Source organism: Ambystoma mexicanum, chromosome 1q (assembly GCF_040938575.1).
Source record: "Ambystoma mexicanum isolate Mex_15411 chromosome 1q, UKY_AmexF1_1, whole genome shotgun sequence".
NCBI classification, from domain to species: domain Eukaryota; kingdom Metazoa; phylum Chordata; class Amphibia; order Caudata; family Ambystomatidae; genus Ambystoma; species Ambystoma mexicanum.
In genome coordinates, this window is record NC_090922.1 from 297,105,939 (window position 1) to 297,133,237 (window position 27,299).

The 27,299-nt window shown below is 43.7% G+C and overlaps 1 protein-coding gene across 3 annotated transcripts in view; it reads right to left on the reverse strand.

Annotated features, from left to right (window-relative positions):
• The window catches only part of LOC138527486 (zinc finger protein 25-like), a 778,719-nt gene that overhangs the window by 707,529 nt on the left and 43,891 nt on the right, over positions 1 to 27,299 (reverse strand). The window contains exon 2 of one of the 3 annotated variants that reach the window (XM_069638730.1): positions 14,355 to 14,835. The exons of the other annotated variants lie outside the window; for them this stretch is intronic. The gene's annotated coding sequence lies outside the window, so the exon portion shown is untranslated. The remainder of the gene's footprint in view (positions 1 to 14,354; positions 14,836 to 27,299) is intronic. 3 annotated transcript variants of the gene reach the window in all.

Sequence of the window (27,299 nt, forward strand, 5' to 3'; positions counted from 1 at the left end):
TCTCTAGGAAGGCCTGAATGCAGCTAGTCCTGATTGGCTGGCTGGCTGTCATTTCAGGACAGCCACCCTGCTGTGTGATTGAAAGCCTAGGCTGTGCATGAATAGGAAAAACCTGCTTAAAAGTCGAGGGTTTTGGGTCTACAGGCAGAGTCAACCACTGGGAGAAAGTGGGAGAAAACCCGACAAAGGAACCATGAACGAAGCTTGCTGCAACCTCTGGGAGATTTGAATTGCCCGGTGAAGCCCTGCTGCTGTGCTAACCTCCTTTTTCACCTCGACAGAGAAGCTCCGGATGGAATTACTTCTACCCTGGGCTAGTGGGACCAACTAACCCCGAGACAAACTCCACTGATCACCATCCCCAACTTGCTGTGCTTCTCGTTGCTTTGAGAACCCAATGCCCATAGTCGAGTGCAATGCCTGCCACTCAAAAAACGAATCCGACCAGAAGCTCCAGGAGACTCCTAAGGACCACCCTAAAGCAGGACCTCCAGATCCATAGTCCCCTCATCAGAGTGCAGGGCCGAGGGAGCAAAGAGAGTCCAACCAGTGTCCGAGATCCGTATCACTGCTGTTTGCTAAGTGCGGAAACCGCAAAGTGCCACAGATTCGAAACTAGTCCGTTGCTGCAGACGACCTCCCAAGTACCACCACAGGAGCCCTCCAGAAGTCCTCCCTCTTGTCCCCATTACTGAGGCTCAGGAATCAGTGTCAGCACCACTGTAGCATGACGGAATCTAGCTGGACCGCACTTCTACTAACCAGAGGTACTGTTCAGGCTTGGGGTACTTACCTTTTTTGCTTTTAGCTGCGCTCTTCTCACTTGAGAATTGCATTGGCTACCTTTTTAGAGTTAGCTTCAACTCCCTTCTCACAGGTTTAACATCTTGTGGCCCTACAAGTGATTTTACTGAACTCTCTAACTTTGTGCAAGACTTTGATCCAACAAATGCATCCGATCCATAGACTGAGTTCCAAATGACGTTCGCTATCCTGGCTCCCTAAAGGCACTCTTCTAAATCCAATGACTTTGATACTGTTTGTCCCTCATAGGTGGTAGCTTGTTGTGGACTGGTACTTCTGGGAAAGGCACATCTAGACTTCATTGGAGGATTTAGTTGTCCTCACATTTACTGAGAAACTATTCTAATATGTTTTACTTCCCTAACCCTTTCCTTTCTACAACCCTCAGAATCTGCAAAATACACTACTGACATATTTAAATGCCATTACTGTCCTTGTGATTGAAGTCACCTCAGGGTGTAGGAAGTGTGCATGAAGCATATCCAAAGACTATCACGCACATCGTCAGGAGCACAAACTAAGGTATCGGGTACCTCAAGGTTTTGCACTTGTTAGCTCAAGCTAGCCAACTACACCAGCAATCCTTAGTACAGGGATACCTAGAAAACAGGAAGATTGCAAATAACATTTGCCCAGAACAAACTTGTCCCGAGTTAGTCTCATCATCTCCACAAACGCCAACATTCTCAGTGTTAGAGCATGCAATTTCAACCGAATCTTCAGCAAAATGTATCTGCTAGGCACAAGCCCACGTCCAAACATAACCACCCTTCTGACATCAAAATTGCCCTTTTGAATATGAGGTCACTTAGCAAACATGCTCAAGACAACTATATTTCTTCTGAGGAAATAGACATCCTCTGCTTGACAGAAATCTGGTTGCAAGAACCTATCAGACCCATTATTAATATTGCAGTCCCTCGAGACTACAAAAATCTTTTTGAAAAACAGGGAAACAGGAAAGGGGGATTTGTTCCCATCACCCATCCATTGTACAGGCTGTGAAGTTCTCCTACTTAAAATGACCCCCACAAAGCATACCTGTATTAACATTATTGTCATCTACAGACCCCCTCCTTAATCTCAGGCTTTAATGAAGACATAGTCTATCTGATGAACAATCGAAAGGGACCTAATACAGGGACATTGCTCTTAGGAGACCTGAATAGATGGAAAGGTGGCATAAAAGACAAAGAGGCCATGAACCTCGAAATTGACCTACTCCCCCATCGACTATGCAGTGATAAACAGTGAACCAACCTCTCAATCAGGAAACCAATTAGATTGGATATCCCTCAAACAATGTGGAATTGACTAACCAAGGTACTGTTCCCTGTATTTGGTCAGATCACCACAAAGTAGTAGTAAAACGTACCTTAAAGATCAACGTTAGGAAACAGAGCAATTCCCCAAACACAAATCAAGGAAGAAACATCAAGAAAATCACGCCCCTCATGCTTTCGCAAGGTATTGATCATATCATGAATATCACTTCAGAGGACGACTCGTGACAAAATAGTGGATACATACAACTACCATTTCTTAAATCTCCTTGATCAACATGCACCGATTAAAAACAAACAAGTCAGGCCCAATCCAAATCATCAAAACTGGTTTAACGCAGAAACCAATAGACTTAAAGATAAAAGAAAACTGGAAAGAATATGTCAAAAAGATCCCTCTGAGAATAATAAAGATCTGGAAAGACTTGGACAAAATATACAGAGCCAAACTGACGGAAAGTAAAAAAAATCACTATAACAAGCAGATTACTGCAGCATCCAGCTCCAATGGTAATCTATTCCAGATTTTAAAATCTACTGAGAAACCAGCGACCCTCTGCCCCCCCTTTCAACCATCCAAACATCACCTTGAAAAAGTACAGACGGCTTTTCACAACAAAATCTTAAAAGCCCAAGATACAATAAAAACATGTAAAATTGACAAGAATTTAACCAACCACAGGGACCCAAATTTCAATTCACCCCTATATCCCTAGAGGATATGAATACAGTACTCTCCAATATTAACTGTACTTCTAGGACTGAAAATACACTACCACCTAAGTTAATACTGAACAATGCAGGGATATTTGCTCCATTCCACATCATTCCGCAATCGTAAAGTACTGGTAGCAATCAAAATTGTCACGGTTACACCGCTGGTCAAAAAACCAGGCTTTGACCAACAGGATCCCTCAAATCTTCGGCCAATTACCAATTGCAATTTCCTTTTAAAAGTCTTAGACAAAATTGCAACAAGCCAACTTCAGGATCATGTGGACAAATACAATCTTTTACAGCCACAACAATCAGAATTTATAAGGGCTCATGCAACTGAATCCGACCTACTAGGTCTGCAGACCAAAATGCTTAGCATCCTAGACAAGGGAAAGACGGGCTTACTGATACTTCTAGACCTTTCTGCAGCTTTTGATTTGCTGGATCACCAGAAGCTCTGAGAGGCCTTGTACCAATAAGGAAATTGCTCCACAGAAGCCATCCACTGGGTAGCCTCATTTCTGGAAGAAAGATCATCTAAGATCATCGGTGGAGAAAACTCTTCATCTTCCGGTCCAGTAGATTCTACGTGTCCAGTAGATTGCAGTGTATCACAAGGGGCCCGTTTTTCACCCCTTTTATTTAACCTATATCTACACTGCCTATGCACACTATTAACAGGTATGGACGTGTTCTTTACAAATTTTGCAGACAATACGCAACTTATTATGGAGATAAGCGGGAACCACACTTTAGATAACAAGCTCTCGGCCATCTACAACCCCATTGAACTGTGGATGAAAACAAATTGGATGTGCCTTAACGGTAGTAAGACCGAGTTAATAACATTTGGCACTCTGCATGCTAGAAACAAATTAGACCCAGCCAACTCATCCTTTAAAATAAAGGAGTCTACAATTGGTGTCTCAGACAAGGTTAAGACACTTGGTGTGAACTTGCAGGCATCATTAGGAGTGGAGGCCCAAGCTCAATACTTGAAACGTAATTGTCAATACCATCAGACTATTGAGACGAATGAGACCACTGGTAAACCAACAAAACTGCTCCATTATCGCCAGAGCAACCATCCTCACTAGGCTTGATTATGGGAACTCGTTAATGCTAGAAGCCAGCAGCAAATGTATTAAGCAATGCCAGGTGATCCAAAACAACACCGCCAGGACCATCACAGGAAAATCCAAAAGAGAGCCCGTTACGAGCGACAGAAAATCCCTCCAGACCGTATCGCCTTCAAAGCACGGACACTTGTCCACCACTGCCTCTTTGGAGATGCCCCTTCCTATTTAAAAAGACAGTTTGCTCTTTACGAGCCAAAACGTACCCTTAAATCCAGCACCCAAGGATTATTACAGGTCAGCCGGTCAAAAAGAGCAACGGATTAGGCAGAGCATTCTCAGTAGTAATTACCAGATGGAATGATCTTCCTAACCAGTTGAGAATAGAATCCAGCTACCTATGTTTCAGGAAGAAACTCAAAACTTTGCTCTTTAAATAAGCAAACTCTCCCATTTTGACAGAAAATCCTAAACCTAGCAGAAAAACACATAGCTAGGTTTTTATGTTGTCCTGTTTCACCTTGCCCGCGGACTACGTCGCTATATACAATTTTAAAAAAAATATCCACTAACTTGTTTTGATTCTGAAAAATATAATGTATTTAATGTGATACAGTTTATAAATAAACTTTACACATTTCATATATCTTTCAGAAACATAATCACAATCATAATTCGTTGCAATTAATAATGAATACAAGAATAATATTCATACCAAGATATTATAATAGAATTGAGGCAATAACAAATACAAGAAATAAAATATATACCAGAGATTCTAAAAATACTAAAAAAAAGTAATTATTTAACAGAATCCTCATTTGACTACATAAGGGACAAGCCATCCATCAGGAGTTTTGATTGCTGGTAGCGTTACATACAGTCAGTCATCAGCAAGATTTATAGCCAAGAGTGAGGTCAACCTAAAATGCATATTGCCACAGATCATAATCAGCTAACAAGCCTCAACTCAACTCTAAGAGGCCAGGTCAGGTAGCATTAACAGTACTTCTATGGTGATACCCAGAGTCTTCGCTATAATCAACCAGACATTGTATATTGACATTAACAACCTCATATTCTTGGCATTTATACATCGAACCCAAAAGGTCTTTTCACTTATAGATTCCAGATTATGGACATATCTACCATAGTACAACTGGTAGGTCTTTGTCATGTTTGGGCATTCAGTTAGAAAATGCCTGGCTGTTTCTATCATAACTACACGTTTACATATCCGGCAATAGCGATCTAGTGCAGACATCTGACTTTCATGCCCCTTAACTGCCAAAACAGGTAGATGAAAAATAATGGTAAGGTATATTTGAATTGTTACAACAAATTGCCTTTTTAAAAAATGCTTAGTTAAAACTGACGTTAAATAAATATTTATAACTGAAACCTTGAGTGTAAGTGTTACTTGGCTGCTTGTACGGATTTCATTTGTGCAGCTCTACAGCTCACATTTACTACTCTTGAGATATGCCTGCCTGCTCAGCCACACTACCAACTTGTGTAGTACAGACATACACCAAATGTTGGGTTACCCAATACTAAGCAATACAGTGTGTAGTCTCACAGAGTGTGACTGCACCAATTCTTACCTAACAGCTAGCCACACAGCAGGTTAATATGCTACTAGATTAATGCACCAGAATAGTGTTTCCGCGTTACAACACAACGGCTTAGGGGAGAATACCCGAAAAAATACAGCAGTCTAACTGCCGGCTGGCACGTAGCCTCAAAGCCTTCAGCGGTGGTCCCCGGCTGTATAGTATAGACAACGCCTCTCTGCAAGTGATCGCTAGGAGTGTTGGTAACAATTCACAACTGCAGATCATGTTCACTTGCTGGACGGATATAGCTAATTGAGCTGTGATGCTTGCAAGAGAGGTCCGTTTTCAAACTGCAGGTCACATGTTCAAGTTCCAGAATGACCAATTTACACTGTACATGAGGGTTAATGTTGGTTTGTTTGTTTATTAATTTGTATGGCGCGCCAAACCCGAAGGTAACTGAGCGCAACAGAGAACAGAAAATCAAGGATTCTTACAAACTTAGTTACAGAATGAGGCGATACACATGGAACATTGCAGATAGATGTCTCAGCAAATCAGTTGAAGAAAATGCATATACAGTCAGGTTAGGTAAGGGAGTTTTGTTGTAGCAAGGTTAAACTTGAGGGTCATTGAAATGTAGCCATGTGAGAATCTTCCATCTGAAGCTATAGTAGGATTGGCCTGTTCTAATGTCAAGTGGGAGAGCATTCCAGTACTGGGCTGCCTTAACCGGAAAGCTGCTGCTGCCTGTTTTCTTTAGTCTAAATTTGGGTATCTGTAGGCAGTAGGAGTTGGCAGATCTAGTAGGGAGGGTCGATGTTTTTCTCACTATTATATCTGCGAGGTGGGGGGCTACATTGTTGAGACATTTAAAGGTGAGTGAGGCTGTTTTAAGTGAGATTATGTCACTGATTTTTAGCCACTTGTGTTCTCTTCTTATGTTAGAGATATGTTCTCTAAGGGGTAAGTTAAGGGCAGTTTTGAGGGCGTTATTTTGCACTGTTTGCATTTTGTCAATGATGTATTTGTTGGCTCCCAGGTACAAGGCATTGCAATAGTCAAATTTGGAGTATGAGGGCGTTAGCAAGGATGATGCAGCTGGCTTGGGAGAGTAAGGCTCTGCATGCCCTAATGAGCTTACAAGTGTAGGCAGAAGAGGATGCTAAGGAGTTCACTTGTTTCTTCAGTGTCAAGGCAGAGTCAAGGTAAAAGCCTAGTGTTTTCACTACCTTAGCAACTTTAATTAGGTTGCCATCAATGTTGAATGCAGAGTAATTGGACCCAAGTTTTTTTTAGGTTGGCAGCGGATACGAGGAGCAGGATTTCAGTTTTATCATCATTCAGGCAGAGGCCATGCATGGCCATCCATGCCTGAATTAGGAAATATATTTTGTTTACCAAGGCCGTATCAGCGTCAAAATTACCCAAAAGGGGAATGAGGATCTGAGTGTCATCTGCATAATTTGTGTAGGTGACACCCAGTCTGTCGAATCTGTCAAATAGGGGCTGGGTAAAGATGGTGTACAGGGTTGGCGAGACGCAAGAACCTTGGGATAGACCGCAGACTATTTTGATAGGGTCTGCTGATGCCAATGTGGAGAAAACTCTCATTGTGCGGTTGTCCAAAAATGATTGGATCCATGCTATGGCCTCACTTGAAAAGTGAGCGGCTGATACCAGGTGTTCCCAAAGGACTGTATGGTCCACCAGATTGAAGGCCGCCGACAGGTCAAGGAGGAGTAGCATGGCAGTGTTTCCCTTGTCATTGAGCTCGTCGATCTGTACTTTGAGATCAATTAAGGCTGTCTCTGTGCCATGCTGTGGTCTAAACCCAGATTGGCGGACACCTAGTAACTGGTTAGATTTAAGATAGCGCTGGATTTCTAAGTATGCTACTCTATCTATTATCTTGAGAAGGAAGGGTACCGTGGTAATACGCCTGTAGTTGGTAGGAATAGCGGGGTCTAGGGTTTGCTTCTTGAGGAGAGTTAGAACCCATGACTCTTTAAGGTTGCTTGGAATAGTGTTGGTAGAGAAGGATGCATTAATCAGTTTGGTTATGAAGGGGGCTAGGTCCCTTGCCACATCTTTAATTAGGCGGGCAGGGCAGCTGTCACTCTTACAGTTGGACGGTTTGAGGGATGCAATAATCTTTTCGGTTTCCTGAATAGAGATTTTGGTCAATTTAAATGGGTCAGGGCCTGGTGAGTTAATTGTCGTGAGGCTAGAGAGGAGTGGTGTCTCGTTGAGGGTTAGAGAGGCTTTTTTTAAGGAGATTTTAGTTTGGAGTGTTTTTATTTTATTAGCTAGAGCATTTTGGATACTGGTGCAACATTGTTTATTGGTGTCCGGTCATTTTTTCGAATAGAAAAGTTTCGAAAGGCAAACTTTCAAATCCTTTTTTTTTCGAAATACAAAAGTTTCGAATGACAATTTGATTGAAAAAAATTTGAAAGTTTGCCTTTCGGAACTTGGGTTAGGGTTGGGGCTTGGCGTGGGGTTTGGGGAAACTGGGGGGGGGACCCCCCAATATACACTAAAACCTTGCAACGTTGCATGGAGCTGTCCAGTGCTGAAATTACAGGTCTGGACAGCTCCATGTAACGTTTCAAAGTTAAAAAAAGGCATTTAAATGCCAACATACACAAAACACTTTGAAACGTTATATGGAGCTGTCTAGTCCTGCAATTTCAGCACTGGACAGCTCCATGTAACGTTTCAATGTTACAAACAAAAAGGCAGTAAAATGCTACTTTTAACATGTAAAAGTGAATTTCAGTTGAAACCAATCCATGACTATTTTCGATGGATTGGGTTCGAACGAAATGCATTTTCCATGTTAAGCATGTCGTAGCTTTTGATTTCGAAACTTTTGTTTCGAAACTTTGGCTATTCGAATCTTTTGATTCAAACAAATGACAATAAACCTTGTTTGTCTTTGGCTATGTTGTCAGGAGGGGGTACAGGGGATTCCAGCTCCCTAAGGATGGTAAACAGTTCCTTGGTATTGGAGCTTGCATTGCAGATTCTTTCGTTTAAGAGACTTTTTTTGTGAGTAAGATTTCTTTTTTGTAATTATTAGCAAAGTGTTTAAGTTTCAGTTTATTTTCTTCAGATGGGGTGTGTCGCCATTGGGATTCTAATTTCCTTTTTTGCATTCTTAAATCTTTTAAGTGAGGGGTGAAGCAGGCGTTTAGGTGTGCTTTTTGTTTGCTTTTTTGTAGCTTTAGAGGTGCAATAGTATCTAGTGCTTTCTTCATGACATTATTGTAGCTTTCTACGAGGAGCTCAGGATCCAAATTGTTGGGAACAGCATTGATAGTCGGGAGTAGCAATGGCAGGAGATTGTCTGGAGTGATATTTCTTTTGGCTCTAGTGGGTAGGGGTGGTGCCATAATTTTCTCTTTGGTAATTTGTTTATTCAAGGTTAGTGCAAAGTCGATAAGATAGTGGTCTGTCCATAGTTGGTGTAATTTTGGTGATCGTGGTATCACAGTTCATGGTAGCAACCCAGTCCAGGGTCCTTCCTTTATCGTGAGTTAGGGTGTGAACTTTTTGGGTTAGGCCATGTTCAGCTAGCATAGTCGCTATAGATTTTGCTGGCTTGTCATCAGGGTCATTAAATCCTAAGTTAAGATTGCCTAGTAATAGGATTTGTGAGGAGTCTTTTGTATTATTGGCTAAGAGGCTAGATAGATCCTCCTCGAAGGTTCCAATGGGTCCAGATGGCCTGTATATTAGGTAGATTGTTAAGGTGCGGCAGTTGGAGATAGGCAGTTTGGCTATGAGCAGTTTGCATGATTTAGGGGAAAGTTGAGCTAGAAGTCTTACAGCGAGGTCAGTTTTTGTTATAATGGCCAGACCTCCGCCTCTGTTAGGTCTGTCAATTCTAATTAGTTGATAGATTTCAGGAATGGCTAGTGAGAGTGCTGGACCTGCTGCTTCGTGCAGCCAGGATTCAGAAACTGCCAGAAGGTCAAGGCTATTGGAGAATAGGATGTCAGCTTTTTCAGTGGCGTGAGCCACTAAAGATCTAGCATTAATCAAGGCTCCAGACAGCATGGTTACATTGGGCGTATTCTGTATTTTTATTGGAATGAGTTTAGGTTGAGTGGTAGTGTTGTTGTGAGGTGTGGTAAGGTTGGGACATAGCTCAGGGAACCGTAAGGTAGATTTAAGTTGAGTGTTAATGGTCTTGTTACTATAGCCTATGGGCTCATAAAGGTGGGGTAGTCTAGCTCGAAGTCTGCTATTTCTGTCTAGAGTGGGGCATGGTGCGCATTTAGAGAAGGACATGATTAAAGTAATAAGTGGTATAGTAAGGCACAACAAAGAAGCAACTTGAGTTTTGCTGAGGGACATTGTAGTAGGTAGGTTGGTAGAAAATGCAATCTAGCTCAGCATAGGCAGTCTAAATCAGGCAGGCTGGTCCCGTATGGGCTAAGGTATGAGAACAACTCAGTGGCTGGCAGTAGGCCGTTTCAAGAGAGCACACAATAACTGGCAATATGCTATTTCAAAAGGGCACACAATATCTGGCAATAGGCTATTTCAAAAGGGCACACAGTAGCTGCCAATAGGCTATTTCAGAAGGGCGCACAGTAGCTGGCAATAGGTTATTTCAAAGGGGCACCCAGTAGTTGGCAATAGGCTATTTCAGTAGGGCACACAGTAGCTGGCAATAGGCTATTTCAAAGGGGCACACGATAGTCAAACAGAAGCAAAGGAGCAGTGTCGGGAATTCAAATCGGTGAACGTACAGTGCTGTAGTAGGGTATTCCAGTTACAGCGATCTGTCATTAGGGGGCATTAATGCTGTTCAGCAAGAGCAATGGTGAAATGGAAGCAGATTAGGCATTAGGAAGCAGATATGGGCTTCTAGGCACCAAGTAGGTAATTTGGCAAGGCCTTGAGCATATCAGGTAGGCAATAGTTTGTGGCCCCAATTATGGGAGTATGCCACTAAATACACAGGTAGAGGTGATTGGCAGCTGCTGTTGCTGAAAGCGGCAGTAGGCTAATCATTGCGCATTACAGGTAGCTAGGCAGGGTGATACATATTATTGAGCGTTCCCAAACATTCATATTTAGCAATAAAAACGTGGGTTAATGCAAGCAGGGGTTTATGGTACACGTAAGCATGATAAGGGTTTAACAGTGCAACGTTCCACATCCCGGTTCAGTAACAAGGGAAGATGGTAATGTTCTGCATATTAGATATACCTTTACAATGTGGACAGTGTTGAATGTCGCTGGGTCCGCCCTTGCAGGTTTATCAGTTCATGGGCATAGTAGCTGGCCAACGGCGTGTACGGCTGTGGACAGGCATGGGACAGGAGGTGCCTTAGGCCGGTGCCTTCGGGGGTGGGCCGGCTTATTGCCTGCCAGCAAGGGATTGGCAGAATAAAAGCATTGGCAGCCAACCACACGAGGTGGCAGTTCCTGGATGAGTCCTGGGAGCTGTTTAGAGCTCTGAAGCAAAACGAAAAATGCTGGCGGCAGTCATGGAACGGCAAAGCCTCGTGGGCTTCAATGGTGGCCCAGATCAGAATGACCATGAAAACGCACAATGGCAGGTCACAGCTGTAATCTGACTCAGTGCCGGTGATCAGGCTGCTCAAATCGGAATTGTGGCAGATTAAGAAGCGGATCAACTGATTATCATTAAAAGGGATGTTAGTAAAATCATTGATGCTATGAAGCTGGGTAGCATGCACTTTGAGACCAATCCGGTATAATGCATGTTTTATATAACTAGTGCCCATGCACAGGTCCTTTGCAAAATGATTCACATCAATTGTGGAGAGACCGTCATTTTACCAAAGGGTGTAGAAGTATTTCTCTGGGAGTGTTTCCGAGCATGGCGGTTCTCGGGGCGAGCCGGTGTTCGCGGTAGAGTGTTTGGAGGGGAATAATAGAGTGTTGGGACTGGACTTTTGTTTCCTGCTGGCAACACCACATTATGTATATGCATGGTTAGCTGCATATAAATAATACTTCCTTGAGGGAAGCAACGGGTGCTCGACTGGAAGCATGTTAAAAGCGAACTAGAATCCATTGATGCCAAAAATGGCACCAACGCTTTGAACATGAACCAAATGCGCCCTTGAAATAGACAGCATCTAAAATAACACTGTTTTTATTGGGCCAAAGCCAGTTCTCTGAACAGATGCCGGGCTAAAATCTAGAAATGACCTTAAGTCTGCTATGTAATCGGAGTACACGGATTACTCCGGGTCCAGGATTTCCTCGTCACAGTCTGATTTCATAAGAACTGTAACCAGGAATACGGACAAAGGAGCAATAGATGCCCTCCTTCTATGACTGGATGGCTGTTTTAGTTTTTTAGTGCTCAGAGAAAAAAATTCAAGAGCTGTTCAGACAGGAGGGAGTAGGGGATACATGCCTGCATTGCCCATCACCCTTAGTGTGCTGGGTAATCAAAAACTGGAGCCATGCTCTCAGTTGCCCAGTGCAAGAGCTCCACCTCACATACGAGACCCGATAATGTGGAATCACTCCTGAGGTTGTGGGTGGTAAAGCCTTTCAGAACAGATTGACTAGTGTTTTGGTGCTCAACCCCCCCTGTGGGTGGGATCAGACTGATATGCAAATTGATTTTCCTTTTTGATGGAAGACACAGCTCTAAAACATGATTAAGACCCTCCTGAGTGGGCCATAAACAACAGCAGTCAGTTCTATAGGCTGTGCACATTCTTGCTTATTCACAAACACACACGTTCGTGCTTTCTGGAATGTATTTTGCTTAGAAAATGTAGAATAGGTTATACAAACTTTGTTTGGAGAACGAACACAAAGTGCAACCACTTAGGGTCATATCAGTTCAACGTTGCTCCCTGCCAGAAGTAGAGAAGGAGTCAAGAATAAAGAGCAAGAGAAATAAACTAACTGCGATATCTGAGACTAGCGAACCAAGTCAACTATTTTTAAATTGTAAGATATTTATGAATTGCTACATGACTAACAATTGTGTGTACTAAATCACGAGAGCAACGTGGAGAGTTCCAGGGGATGCATTTAGCCTCAAAAGGCAACTAAAAACTACAATGGCAGAATATTCTAGATGAACAAGACCCGTTCATCAGAACCACTCATCAGCTGTGAGTAACCATTTTAGAGATGTCATGGGAGGTGGAGAGCAGAAGAGAGCGAAAGGTTGGCAGAGGGGTACAGAGAGAGATTAGTTTACTATATGCGACATGGAAGGGTTAAGGGATGGGCTTGGAGGAGTAAGAGGCACTGACCAGTCTGGAGACACTGACACTTCTGGTGTGAACTCTCCTGGGGCCAATGGCAGTATCACAGTGTCAACAGCATGAAAGCAAGGCAATGGATTGCAGTTAGAAATATGTGCAGACGGTAGAGGTGTTGTGCATGTTTTTTAAACAAACTTTTACTTTTTAAATTAAAGCCAACACAGGTGAGCCGAGCAACACCAGAGCTAGCTAGATGGTATCAGTTTACAGTTTTATTTTCTCATCACTCCCCCGGGTGTCCCCATGGGCAGGCACAGACTAATGGTGTGGTGAGTGGCAAAATGAACATACGGAGCAAGCAAGCATGTTGTGATTGGTATTTCTTAAACCCCCCTTACCCTCTTTAGGGGACAAGCACCCTCCCAACCTTACCTTTCTTGCAAGCAACTGTAGTTCCTGGAGACAAGTTGAGTCCAGACCAGAGGAAAGAGGGCACACAAAGTGGAAAGTAAGTTACACCCACAAAAAAAGAAGTGTTTGCGTGCAATGCATGCATTTTGTGAATACTTTGAATGAGTGTGTGCGCGCAACAGTGCTTCTGTGAAAAGCATACATGTTATGAATTAAATGTGTGTTCACTGTGCAAGTGACTGGACATGAGTGAGATTGTGTGTGGGCTGTGTGTGCACCTTGAACCTGCTTCACAGTGACATACATGTTTGGATATATTGTGGTCACCATCATTAAAGAGTTCTAGATTGGCTAAAGAGGTATATAATTCTGACACAGGCGGTTCTGCATGGCAGAGGGGAAATATGTGCTTTACAGTGGAAGTGCTGACATAAATTGTGGGCGCAGGCAGCTTGAAAAAAAGTAAGACAACCATGATGGCGTAGACTATGCCCCAGGGGGCGTCCTGAAGTACATGATTTGCCATGGAACGTGCTAATATATGTTGAGGGCATCATTATAAAGTATTTTATAGCAGTAATGTTGACACATACATGGGCACAAGCAGCATGAACATGTGGCATATATTTTGGACTTAAGCTTAATGAACTTGACTTTTACAGGGGCAATACTTGCATACATTGTGAGCACTATCAGGAGAATGTTTAATATGGGCAGTGCTGGGCAAATAGTTAGCTCAGGCAGCATGATAAACGTTTAACTGGGCCATGATGGCATACATGGTGAATCAAAGCAATCTTGAACATTGTTTTATAGCGGCAGTACTGGCATATATTGTTGGCACCATCATGAACATATTTTACAGTGGCAATGCTGGCCTATGTTGTGGGCACATTGTCAGGATTGCCTGGTCAAGGTTGTCCACGTAGAAGAATAATTCTACCCTACAATGTAACTCTGTGTATGGATATTTAAAAAAAACAGCATCAGGGGTCAATTGTTTGGAAGAATGGACCCAAATGCGTGGCAAGAGAATCCCTAAAAAGGAAAGGAAAAGAGGGATTAACAACAACTCTTTCCTACTATCGGAACAAATAGGGAGGACGGATAATCTACTACCTTAGTGTAGATGCTCAAAATCACAAGATGACACAGCTTGAAAACAACAACAAAGGAAGCCCTGAGGAAATCTGTGACAATAGATGATGATAGAGAGAATTCTTAGTACAAAAAAGGTCAAGCAAGCAGAGATAGAAAAAAATCAAAAGTAATGGATAGACTTCTTACCATGGGATGATCGTATGGTAATCAAAGACAGGACAAGTGCTCCATGTAAGACGGTAAGGTACTGAGGTGTACAGGGCTATTCCCGCCAGCACGCAAACGCCTAGGGGTGAGGAAGTTAAAACGAAAAAAAGAGTACCCGACGGAACGAGGACGCTCCCCCCTCTTCCGCATCAATGTTACACAGACAGTCTCTAGTCCGTACCGGGGTGAGGCGAGGAGGATGGTACCAGTCAGTCTTACGGGATAGCACTTGCAGCTGGGTGGATCCAAAGAAGAATCAGCAGTCCAATGAATTCCAGGTCGACAGCAGGCTTGGGGTGAACAATGACCAGGCGTGAGGCAGAAGGTAATCCTAAATGAAGTCCGAGTCGCAACGTGCGTGTCTTCAACAATAACAAACGTGAGGCAAAGGCAGTCCTGAAAGAAGAAGTCCGGATTGGCAGCAAGTAATCCGGTTGAAAGCAGGGTGGGTACGAGGAATCTGGAGACAAGACACAATGGAGAACAAGGTTCAGAGAGACAGGTTGGGGACTGAAAACACAGGGAGAACACGTGGTACAAAATCCCTCAAAAGGGTCAAAAACAGAAAAAGCAGGAAACGTGAGTTTACGAACGTAGAGCACTTCGGAATAATCAGAAGCAATGAGCACTAATCAGACAACAGTTTAAGAAGTTATGATCACATGATCATAACGTGCGTCTGACGCTGAAGGGGTCAGTGTCTCTGCCCCAATTTCCATGGCAACCGCCATCGCAAAGGAAAGGAAGGATAGTTTTTGACAGACCTGGTGCGGCAAGGTATTAAAACATTCTTAAGATGTTTGCTACGAGATGGTACGTGTGAGTGAGTGTATGAGTTGCATGCTTTTGAAAGCACATGTCTTGTATGATGAGACGGGGCTGATGCAAGCCCACCTCGACTCCCGACACACATAGATCATGAAGTGTGTTTGTTTCTCTTAAGCACTGTTAGTGACTTGTCATGTATTTATGTGACTGTTTTCATGATAAAATAAAAGTAAGTTGCTTTAAATACACCATTTGAAACCATGAACTCCCATCACTTTGTTTGGGCTCTGTCTCTACGGGTACTCTCTTTAATATAGGAGAGATATTAAACGCACCTACAATTTAAAAAATAAGAATCCTTCGCAACCCAAGGACCAGACGTTACCTCTGCCACTGCAGTGTTGGATGGTTTCCTAATCATAATGATAGTCAACCAGCAACTTTTCAGCCTTTCCCTGAGATGGCGAGAATACCGTCCAAATAAACAATTGAATGCATAAAATATCTGGGGCATACTATGTTCATCAAATGATGATAATTCAGAGAAGGGTAGCGTTTTGTTGTTTGGTTGATGGGTACAAATTGAGAGAATATTTCTGGTAAGAATACGGCAGCACATCAAGGCATACATTACATAAGGGTGCAGAAGAGATCGACACAAAGGTGATATGGTGATTGCTACAAACTTTTAATGCATCCAAAAGAAAAACGAAAAACCTTACCTATGCTAAGAGGGGGTTCCCTGCCTCAAATAATAAACTACAGAATCTGTCAGAGTGTCCAAAATAATAAGTGTCCACCGTTGTGTCAACTTCTACTTCTTTCTCTAACACACAACGAAAGGTAAAAAAGTCTCTGCTGGGTCCAGAGGAATGATCATCTTCTTCGGGGGAAAATGGTTTTAAAGCTCCTTTAAAACTGCCTTGGTCGAGTATTACTCTTCACCTGGTTTCCCAGTTTCTCAGGTTCCAACAATACCATAGGGGGATGACTCCCTCCCACTGGTTAAGTGATGCAGGCGATTCTCCCTGTGTAAATCGTGGCCTCTGCTCCAGCAACCTTATCTGACGCCTACCAGGTGAAGTAGCCAGACTCTGATTTCTGGATATCAGCCCCTGACGGGTGAAGGGTTCCGATAGAATGGCAAAGACACCAAAGGGGGCCAACCAAGGTAAAATCTCCTCAATGTTGCACCTGGTGGACACAACTAAATGGCCTGAAGTTGTGGCAGTCCTGGTCCACTCTCCTGACCCGTGGCAGGCTCTGGCATCCCAGGTATCCACCAAGTCGGATCTGCAAAACATGCTTAGCGAAATTTAAAAAAAGAGATTCAGAAAGAGCACAGCAGTACTTTCACAGAAAGTCTCTGTGCTAGATTAAGGGGTTTTGGAGGCAGAGGACAGTCAATGAAATTGAGAAAACAGTATGCGAGCAGGCATACATGGTGGGTGAATGGCTCATCAAAGAGAGGTCCAGGGGGCACACTCTGAGGCTTTAGAGCAGAAACAAAAAGATGTAGAGAACCGCTCCTGCAAAAATAATGTCCATATTCGGGGAATTCCTCGTTTGGCGTGAGATGAGCTGCCTGAATTAGTCACGAACCTCTTCTGCTCTTCACTTGCTCTGCCTGCACACTCTACGACTGAGCAGGACCGAACCCACTGCACAGGGCTCAGAAGTCCCACAAATCATGACTCCCAGATGTGCAGACACGTGTACGTTTCTTTTCATTGAAAGAATGCATAATGGGTGATGCACGTGCTAAATCGAACATCACGTTCAGAAACGTCACGCTGTCTCTATTCCAAGACCTGGCAGCCACGACATTATGGAAAAGAAGAACACTCTGCACGTCGATGGAGTGGCTGAGAAACAAGGACGGGCGTTCCCTACTGCACTTATCTTCTTGTATCAGGGGAAACAGTGGTCCATCAAATCCATGAAGGAGGCAGAGCAGCTGCTGAGATCCGAGGATAGGGAGCCCAGTGTAGTGGATGGAGATAAGGGCTCTCCCCAGTGCTCCAGAGCATAAAAGAAATCGTCACGAGTAGGGAGACCCTGAAAGCCCAAGGATCCTCGACGCAAAAAGCAAGGGAATCTGGAACTATGACAGCGCAGCGATGCTCCTTAGTAACTGCTCAGCTTAGTATGTTGCCTTCCTGCAGACATGTGTCATTAAGGGGGAATGTTATGTGGTTTACTGGTGGGGGGCGGAGAGGGAGGGGTTACCAATATTGAGGGGTTGAAAGGCCCTCAAAGTCAGTGTACACGTCGCAAAGGTTTGCTGGATAACCTTAGATTGTTGGGGTTACTAGGTTTGGTTTTAGTTGTTTCAGTTGGAGGGGAAAGGAGAGATTTCGTGATATTTAGGAAAAGTTACTGTGTAGGCAGCAATTATTGGGAGGCATTGTAAGAGGAAATTGTTACTCCAATGGGTTCTCTGGCCTTGCTTAGCGGTTCACAACTGGGTCCATTCCGCCCAATGTTACCATGCAAATAGGATATTACTCTGGGAACCTGGAATGTGCAGGGCCTGGACTTCAATGGAAAAAGGAAGTTGGTTCTGCAGAAGTTATTAGAATTACCCTTATCGACTGTGTTTTTGCAGGGGACTCACTTGCTACAAGGTGATGAAATAAGGATGCAGACACTTTCGGATCACGGTCCAGTTCTTCTATTTCAAGCGACTTTGGGTAGGCCCCCACAGTTAATTCGCCCTTGGACGGTTCTATCACCCAATACTGAGGGACCAGGTACTGTTCCGGGAGACTGCGGAAGCCATCTCAAAATATTTTATGGAGAATATCAGATGAGTCCGTTTGGAATGCCTTGAAGGAAATTTTTTGGGGCAAGCTAATTTAGCAGGACCTCGTCCTTTACCAGGGAACGGAAATTGGTCTAACGCAATTGTAAATGGAGGTTACGACGTACTGAGTCGGCACACAAGCTGGGAGGTCGCGGGGGCACTTTGTAATTTAAACTTGGCACGTAAGAAATAAGAGGCAGACAGGTCACTACGGGTGATACTCAGAACCAAGCAATTCCTATGTCCACAGCAACAATGCAAATCATCTCCTGGTGTACAAATTTTAAAAACTCAGGACGAGTAATAAAATTCTGTCTTTGCGAGATGTGCATGGCACATTATGCTGTGCGCAATCGGATAAATCACTAATCATTTTAAATGACTTTGCCTCGCTGTTCTCCAGGGAGAACCTATCGCGGGAAAGCCAAATCAATAACTTAGCGAATGCCCAGGTTCATAGGTTGCCAGCAGACATTGCTGACACCCTCAAAGGTGCTATCCAACCCTCTGAAGTTGAATGGGACATTAAAACGTTGAAAAATAAGGCACAAGGGCCAGGCGGCCTTATGGCATCCTTTTATAAAAGGTTTTGGTCTCTCTTAATCCGTCATTTGATGACCTCATTTAATTTGTTATCCACCTCTGGCAGTATTACTCCTACCACGGGGATGATGACAACCATACTGTTACCCAAACTGGGTAAAGATCCAACCAATTGTGATTCATACCGCTGATCACCTTGACAAACAATGATGTCAAACTATTCTCAAAAATTCTGGCTCACAGGCTGAAGGGAGGTGCTCCCAGACATTATCGATGAAGCCCAAACAGGTTTTATAGTTGACCGTAGCACACATGATAATATCCAGAGGGTTCTTAATCTGATTGAATTCAGTCACAGGGAGGGGGTGGACTTGGGGACCATTACATTGGACGCCCACAAGGCTTTTGGCAGGGTAAACTGGGATTACATAGCAGGTACTCTCGGAGTCTTCAGCTTTGGTCCAAATATGAGCAAATTGGTGCTTGCCAATTACCTGGCCCAATCGACTACAATCAGAATCAAATGGGTGCTATACTCTGAGCTTAGCTATCTCGCGGGGCACAAGGCAAGGTTGTCCCTCCTCTCCACTGATTTTCACACTGACCATGGAGCATTTGCATGTCGAGTCAGAAATAATGCAAGCAAGAATAGAAGGAGTCGATGTTGGGGGAGGTTGGAATATAAGATATCTATGTACGTCGATGATGTGGCGACTCCTTGGAGAACTGCTAGGTGAATTGGTTGAATTTAGAACTAACTCTGGCTTCCTGATTAATTATGGTAAATAACGTGGCCTTAATGTCTTGGTTCTGCCACAGGATAGTCTCTGAGTTGAAGAACTCTATCCAATAGAGTGGAGTGAGGAGGCCATTCCCTATTCGGGTGTGAAGATACCGCAGGTGGTTTCTGGGGTGTTCTGTAGCAATTTCCATCATTGTTTAAGGAATTCAAAGGGGATCTCGACATGTGGTCCAAACAGGACATTTCCTGGTTCGGCAGGATTGCAGCTGTAAAAAGAATCTGGTACCAGTGTTTTTGTACTACTGTTTGGCTCTGCCTGTCACAATACTGGACTCTAACTTGTGGGCACTACACAGGAGTATCCTTTGCTTTGTTTGGGGTGGCAATAGTGCTCAGTTATCTAAGAAGACTTTATTGAGGACGCCGAGGAATTGGGGTTTGAGTGTCCCTGATATTTTTTGGTACAATCTGGCAGCACAAGTGTCCCATGTCATGACTTGGAGGAGGAATGATTTGAGTCCAAGGTAGAAAACCATAGAACAGACGGGTTTGGTGGTCTCCCTATGGCAGCTTCCCTATATGAACTCACTTGGGGAGGGCTGGCTTTTCAGCACGTTCCTCGAGCAAAAATACAATTTACTATCGCAAAAGGGCCATATGCTGGGGTACTTCGCATGGGTTGGGCACACTCACGCCTATCTGGAGCAACCCGGCATTTCAACCGGGCTTGGCAAGAGGGCAATTTGCTCACTTGGAACTTCAGGGGGGTGGCGACACTCCAACAGCTATATAAAGAGGGGAGTCCATTAACCTTCATAGAATGCAAGGCAGCCATTCACTTGGAGAAATCGTAACGGTTTTGTTATGCCCAACTCCGGCATTGGGGGCGTCTCATCCTCCTACTAAAACTAGGGGTAACAGACCCCTGAATGCTTTGGAAATCGCACTTCAATCTCCACCCACTGGATCAAAAATCTCAACGCTATGTACATTTTTGGACAGGGCGGAGCCAATGGTTCAACCTCCCTATATGTCCAAGTGGGAGCAAGACTCGGGTGTAGAAATTGATGGAGAGGTATGGTTCTGAATATGCGCTTGGATGTGTAAGGCCTCCAGATGTGCCACGGACAGGGAGAGTGTGTACAAATGGTGTTATAGGGGGTATTTAATGCATCAAAAACTGGATAAAATGAATGGGGACTACTCTACCAGTTGTTGTAGGGGCTTCTCTGAGGAGGGGTCCCTGTTGCATATGCTGTGGTCGTGCGGGAAAAGTAAATCAATCATTTTTGGAAAGAGGTGGTAACCCAAATTAAGAAAACACATTGGCTTCTAGAGAAAACCAGCAAGTGTATAGTGGGGGATTGCCAACTTTTGAGGTTGGGTTCAGCTTATTTGGACAACAAGCCGGAGTTTGGTTATGAGAGTTATCCAGACTTGGTCAACACACAGTTTGTTCGTATGGTATATCTCAACTTCAGAACAGACTCACAGGGTGGCCTCTTATTAAATCTTGGGATGACAGTATGGGTGTCTGCCCCCTTTGTGGCCTTAGTGAAGAGACAAATATCCACGTTCTCTTTTTATGCCCAGAGTACCTTACGACGTCTTCACTTGGTACCATTCTTAAGAGCTGCCGCCTTTGGCACATTCTCTGAGGCTTTGAGGTTGTGCAAAAGTACCGAAGATCTGAACATTGTTTTTTGGGTTGCAAATTACAATCACATTGTGCAGATTTTAGAGTACAATTTGCAAAAGAAAATACTAAGTGTTTGTGTGGGTCCCTTTAGTAAACTTAGTTAAAGGCTAGTTTTGTGTTCCTAACTCTACGGTCATGGGGCTGCGAGTTTCTCTTTTTTATTGCTCTCCACTTTTCTGTACTGTTCAATTGCTAGTTGTGCTTCTAGACATGTAGTGCTTTTCCAATCGTATTTGAAACTGATCAATTGTTCTGCTATCTTGGTTTTAGAATGGAAGGTATTATTCCAGGTGTTCTTCTAATTTTACTATTGATCACATTTGTATTTTATGTATGTAACTGAACTATTAGTTGCGTACTTTAATAAAAGTGAATCAGTCCATCAAAATGTGGGATATTTTGTTTGCTGAAAAGATCACAGCTATTAACAAAGACACGTGCTAAGTTTATATCTACATGTTCCCAGCGATTGCTGCAAAGCCACATATGTTGAGAGATTTCGCCCTGTTGTGATCATATCCGTTGGATATAATAACGTTGCATTGTAGGAGTTCCATGTGTTGTAATATGACCTATGGTCGTGTATAAAGGGTTTACTGAACTGTTTTACAAGGGCGGTTAGCCATGAAGGGAAGCCCTACTGTGCACCAATGCTTTTATAATTGTGTTCCAAGCTCTGCCTGATTGCAGATGTACTCACAGTCTGATAAATGTTTTTTGAGAAAAAAAAAGAAGAAAATAAAAGGTACGTCATATACCCTCGCAAGGGCACCACCTTGGTGCTAAAGCTGATATTCAGAGTGACAGGATAAGATGCTTGTGAAACTGGTGTCTTATTTCACAGCGAAAAGATGAGTCTTCAGTTGTTTGCAGAAAAAGAAATACATGATCATTAATATTTTGCAGTGATAAACGAAGCAAGTTCCAGAGGGAGGCCTCCAGGGAGGGAAAAGTTTACACTTAGGCTCCCATTCAGATGCATGGATTTGGAACAGACTCTGATCCACTGACGAGAAAGAACAATTTTGCTCCAAGATAATTAGCTCCTGCTTGATGGGCAGCCATATGTGCCATAGATTGTGCTTTCAATTTTATCTGTCAGGCTACTGGCAGTCAGGGGAGCTGTTGGAGAGCGGGCAAAATATGAGATCACCTTGGAAGCCTGAGAAGCAGTCGTATACGTTTTATGCAATGCTGAGATGGAGTCAACGGAATGTTCCAGGTATACAAAATTGTCATTGATTCGCGATGGCACAAACATTCTGACCAGGTGAGAGAGAATAGAGATATTCAATCTTTTTTTGAATTGTAAATGAAGAAGTAAACTGGTTGATACATTTGCCGAGCCATTGACAACTGGTCATCTATCAGGATCCCCAGATGGTGCATCACTTGCAATGGTTTGGGGGATTTAAAACCGCATACCTCAAACCTGCTTGCTTATATACAGTGTTTGACTGAGGTCATGCCTTCAGAAAGGTTAATTCCCTCTTCTTTTCTATAACTATGCAGACTTGCCAGGATTTGAAGCGTAAATCATCCGTCGGAATGAGTGCAAAGACTTGGTCAGGGGTTGCAGATGCATTTTGAAAAGTAGTGGTGAGAGGACCCACTGAGAACTCTGCATTGCAGCTTCCAGATTTTAAAGTGAAAGTCTCCCAGTGCCACTGATTGTAACCGCTCACCAAAGTAAGATTGTATTCACCTTGGCACTGTCTTTATTTATTGGGCATTTATAATGTGCCTATACACAATGTGTTTCTCATACGGTCATCCCAGGAGGATTGTGTGGTTCATAGTATCAAAAGCAGGTGATCTAGTTATGTCATGGCACCCGTGCACTCTTCGCCTGCCTCCTCCTGCTGTATGTACTACATTATTGAGGTAATCATACTTATCTGCCTAGTAGGCGTTTAAACGTCATTTATTCAACATGCTGCTGCAGCTCTGCCGCTACTACTATTTCCAGTAGATTTAAAAAATAAGCAAGTTGAAAAATTGGTCCGAAATCTGCGGGATCTAAACGGTTTGCATCATGCTTTTTCAAAGAGGACTGACCATTGTGCCGTTTATGGGGTTTTTTTTTAGAGCCGACAGTCAATAGGCGCAAAAAATAGTTTTTGCATTGCTGGAACATCAAACCATTCTTGGGAAATACTTGGCTCCTAGAACATTCTACGTACGACAGGTTTTCTTGGCATGTAGAATATGATATTAATATATTTGTGAAGCAGTTTTTAGGTTGCACGTATCCTCCTGAGCTTTCGAGATACCATCAGGAGACTAGAGCTAACATTGTCTGAGTGTCGCTCTGTCAAGATCTTGTGTGTGCGCTGTCTGTGCGTGTTACTTGAATCTTTTTTATGTGGTTGTTTTGGTTAGGGCTAATTTGTTAAAAGGCTCTATTCAAAGATGCAGGTAGACGGTTGGTCTTATGTCTGTATGGTTCTGATGCCTGCCCTTATGATCTTACACAATGATGACATTAGGGAGACTCAATACATGGTCTGCCAGAACAAACCACTAGGCTACCTATGATCGTCTGATTTTGTATGAAGTGTAATGAACAGTAATAAGCACAACACATATCATGATTATAATGTAATTGTTTCACATTTAGGTCCTCATAATGCACATTTGTTTCATCAAATGTTCTCCAAGTATAAAATACGCAATTCAGGGTCATGCACATCGAATACGATACACACATGATGTATTATTTATTACCTTGTTTCTGTTCGCTTGCAAGAATAAATTGAGGCAGTAACGAGGAAAGCCGTTTCTTCTGAGCCGAGCAAAAAGCTAAACTTAAACCGTTCTGTTCAACATATTTTTTCTCATACCGCAGACATTTGAGTTCAAGGAGAACTTATGAAATTCCTACCTTTAAAAATCCCCACTCTGGACATAAATCATATATGCCCAGCTGACCTCTAAACCAAGATTACAACTGTTCATTTTACAGTCGTCATCTTTGTTAGCTTAGTTAAATATATAGTCCAGGCCAAGAACCACACAAATAAACACACAGAGTCAGCAGTTGCATTCTGATGGCACAAACCGCACTGAGATCTGGAGGGATACGAAGAGTAGATGGACGGCAAGAGGTCTGCGCCCATGGAGAGAAAGCTGCTATTCCTTGAAGCTGTTTTTTTTCAACGCAAGTACAATGGGGTTTGCTCAAATTGCACAGAGACTGATCGTGAAGTACAGGAGAAATATGTGTTTTTAAATTCGGATGGTTGTAAACCTAGAACACTTTATTCACCAAAAATGATTATAAATTAGGTAATTTTGAAGCTATCCGGACTGATCGCGAGGTACACCCTTGGGGCCGTTATTGCTGCTAGCCTAATAAAAATATTTGCGGTTAGAAAATAATGGGTTACAATAAACTACATTATATATTCTTACATCAAGTGTCATTTATTCATGAAAAAATTCAGAACTATCCTCAAAAAAGGGGTCTCGAACTCACTATAATTCAGTGGCACTTATGTTGAATCATGCTGGAGGCACATTAAACTATGCATTGAAATGTAAAGTGCTAGCAGAAGTGCATGGGCTTGGACTTGCTTAAGTTATGAATGAAGACTGATGAACAGGAGACATCAATCACAGCCTTATTTCTGAGGTTGAGGGGAGAAGTGTTTTTAAGAGAACCAGTCTTGTGTAGTTTAAGCTTCCCTCCAAAAGGAACTGCACATGTATTTGCGATTGAAACTAACTTTTTGCAGGACCTGTAGGTGGCCAGAATGTGCGCAGGTGCGTGGATATGGGGGGTGGAGAGGGGAAATAGGTTGGAGTCGTCTTGAACTCCAGTGGAGACTCTGCCTGGGGCGCCACTTCCATGGACAGGTGAAGGCTGGCAGAGGCGCAGGCGGTATGAAATGCGGGCAGCTACTTGCAGATTCTGCTTGCATTCCCAACCTCTAGATTTGCCAGCTCTCCCCCAAAGGTGCTAATATATAATTCAATCATAAATGTACACCAAAGAAAGGTCAGGTGGCTAACTGCAGTATATAGTATTGCAGCATATCTGTACATGTATAGACTGGATGAAACTATTGAGTGCTACTTTGCATAAACATCTAGCTCGCTTTGTGTAAGGTACTTGGTATCTCTGAATGGGCACTGGACTGGCTGACCTCCTTCCTCACTAACTGCTCCTCCCAAGTCATCCTTGGCCCCTTCTCTCCTACTTACCTCTCCACCTGTGGTGTCCCCCAGGGCTCTGTACTCTTCCCCCTGACTCTTTAACATCTACCTTGCTCTCCTTGCACACCTCATCTCCTCTTTCTCCTCCAACTTCCATTGTTACACAGACAACACACAGCTTTATTTCAAACTCCCTGCTGACCCTCTTGCACCCTCCATCATCCCGGAATACCTACCTGCCATCTAATCCTGGTGCGCCTCCAACAATCTCTGCCTCAACGCCTGTAAAACAGATCCTTCCTATCGGGACCCCCGCTCCCTCCTTCCCCTCACTCTGGCCTTCCTCCTTGGGCTCTCCCCCTGTGCCTTCAACTGAAGCCAGAAATATTGGAGTCATCTTTGACTCCTCTCTTACCTTCCTCCCTCACACTCAGGAGATTGCCAAGAAGTTCAACTATCAGCTCTTCCTTCTCAAAGGAAGTCTACCTTTTCTCATTTTCCCTCAGAGGCTCAATGTGACTCAAGCCCTTGTTCTCTCTAGACTTGAGTACTTTAACAGCCTCCGGCTGAACCTTCCTTCTTCCACTCTGCGACTCCTCCAGCTTATCCAGAATAGGGCAGCAAGACCTTTCCTTTGCCTTAAGCCCAGGGACTGCATCTCTCCTGCACTAAAAAGTCTTCACTGACTCCTGGTTGCTGCATAGATTAAATTCAAATCCCTCTGCATCATCCACAAGGCTGTCTGGGCCGGGGACCACACTATCTACAACTTTATCTCACTAAATACTCTCCTTGTAGACCACTAAGTTCCTCTGGCACCAACTCTTTGTGTGTAAAGCGTTTTGCTAAACAGAGGGCAGGGGGGTCGTTCACTCTCCTCGGCGGGCTCCATACTTTCGAATAGCCTCCCCCTGCGCCTTTAGCAGGATCTTCTCAAATTCCAGAAACTCCTTAAGACCTTCCTCTTTTCCTCCTCCTTCCTTTCCTATCTCCTGTGCTAATCCCACAGTTGCTGAAATCAGTGTCCTGGGCCCTTATGTATTCTCGGGGCCCTGACCTCCCACACCATTTCTGCCCAGCTCCTGTCTATCCACAGCACTTGCTTCTGCACACCCTCCACTCTGGAGGTTCGCACTTGCACCTCCCGCGGCCTCAATCCATGTATCACTCAACATTCCTAGCACTTCATCTGTGGCTCACCCATTAGCTCGGACTCCCCAGCACCTATCCCTCTTCCCTCTTCCTTGCTGCACTTGCAAGTTCTGAATACTCACAAGGCATAGTAGGTTCAGCACTCTCCCTCTCCCCCCACTGCTCTTAAATATTGTGTTGTGATGTATTTCCCAACCTAGCTCCCGCCCTGCCCTGTGGGCGCTTTGAAACAGTATGGTCTTATTGTATAATCGCCTAACAAGTAAACAATAAATGAAATAAATGAGCAGAATGGATGGCATAGTAGGCAGAGAATTGTGCAAACTAGGTAAAATATTGCAGTTTGTGGCCATCTCACTTTCAGTGTAGCTTATATAAAGCAACAGGGTGAAAATGGAGGATGACAAGGAATTTCGATCGGCTCATGGGTTGAACATCAGTTGCACAGATGTACACAACCATCAAGAGCATTTGGCCAAATGATCATGTACATTTTATTCGGCTTTAAACCATAATGTTTACATAACAGTTTACAGAGTGTGAAGTAGACACAAACAAATTAATAAAGTTTGGGCTATAAACTATCAAAAAGGAGGGTTGGGGAGGCGCTGTTGCGCACAACAGGAAAGGCCGCCTGATCAGAGCGCTCCAGCCCGAGAAACATCCATTGAGTAAATAAATCCTTAATCTGGAGTCCGCTGTGGAGTGCCGAGCACGCCGAGACGTGTAATAGGTGTTGAGGCACCTACATAGAAAATCCTGGAGCGATTTATGGCCTGGCTGCGAAGCTACGTAGATCGGCGGTTTCTGCGGTGCGGAGCTGTGGCACGCACCGATCCCTGGAACCAGAGGATTGCAACCTTGGGCCGCTGACGCTCTGGCCGCGAAGAGCATAGAGAGGAGGGCCCACGAAAATAAAGAACACAACGACTGGAGTGGCAGTGCGACCTGATCCGGACAGCCTGTCCCCCCCTTCCATATCCGCGCTGGATCCGGGCGTAGAGGGACCTGACCAGCGTTGTGAGTGCCTGAGGAGGCTGCCTCACCTACGCCGCC